Genomic DNA, 1206 nt, shown 5'->3' on the forward strand with positions numbered 1-1206 from the left:
GGTAGAGGGAAATCCGATTTTTATAAGAAGCAAGGCTCAGGAATCAGATTAGGACTGAAGAAGATATGCAAGCTACTAATAAAATATCGGATCATGCAAATGACTACTTTGGTCAAGCCATATTAATGTAGCTTTCGGAGTTGAATCCCCTTAATTGCTTTGGAGAGAAAAAACTATATAAATAAAATACAAATTAATTAAAGTCGCAGATAATATCATTAATACCAAACTCATAGTCAGTCCAGGAACGATAATCGGTCTGGCAGAATGATTTTAGCGATCTCTTCGTACAGAACAAGTTATCTTGTTTACATGCGGAGGAAGGAGGCGAGAGCGCCTGCTGGGCCAATGCAAGGCTCGTAAAAGGGATCGATCGCAAGGCTATAAAAACAAAATTTCCAACAGAAAGAAAGCAATGTTACTGTCATTTAATATGCAGTCCTCAAACATATTCGATTTTGTACGTACGCCATTGAAATATGTTATTAGAAGAGACAGAAACATACATGATAACATTCGTTGTCGAACGACATATCCCTTTGCGAGGTAAAAGTCGGAAAATTAAAGCTAAGTGGCATCGCAAAATCATATTATTGGAGGATCTGTTCGTATGCATTGGTTCCTCGGTGCATTAGTATTACGAGCTATACCCCGAGTAATATTAATACTTTGTTGATGTTAAGACCCTTTCACTCATACCTGCCTCACCTTCCTGTGGAAGACATGGCAATGGATTTTCGCGCCGACTTTCGGTGACCAGCATCCCCTTGCTGATCCTCTTGCTCCGTCCATACTTTTCCATTACCTCGTCAGTAAGTATTATATTGTTGCAATTATTGTGTTTTTAGCGGTCTAGTATAAATGCACACTTCGTATCATATACATCACTTTACATTACCACTGTCACTCTGAAGAATAATTATGTAAAAAATTAAATTATGAATATAATTATATACAAGAAATTGTATAGTGAATCAAGTATTTTGACTAAATTAAGAAATTTGGTTCTAGTATCATGAAAGAACCTTGATCGCAGTTTTTTCTTTTGAGATAAAACCAGATCCCTCACAGCGACAAAAAGAAAGCCTAGATTCTGCATGATACAAGTCAGAAGGAGCAATTTCTGTCTCCGGAGTGAGGGAGGGAGGAAGGTGTATTGTATGACCAAGAGAAAGAGACAGAGATGTCATGCTAGAGAGCTCTATG

The 1206-nt window shown here is 37.6% G+C and overlaps 1 protein-coding gene across 1 annotated transcript in view; it reads left to right on the forward strand.

The window, feature by feature from the left end:
* The window catches only part of LOC119588187 (transmembrane protein 117-like), a gene marked incomplete in the record, with an annotated part of 52588 nt that overhangs the window by 892 nt on the left and 50490 nt on the right, over positions 1 to 1206 (forward strand).

Source organism: Penaeus monodon, chromosome 23, assembly GCF_015228065.2.
Source record: "Penaeus monodon isolate SGIC_2016 chromosome 23, NSTDA_Pmon_1, whole genome shotgun sequence".
NCBI classification, from domain to species: Eukaryota; Metazoa; Arthropoda; class Malacostraca; order Decapoda; family Penaeidae; genus Penaeus; species Penaeus monodon.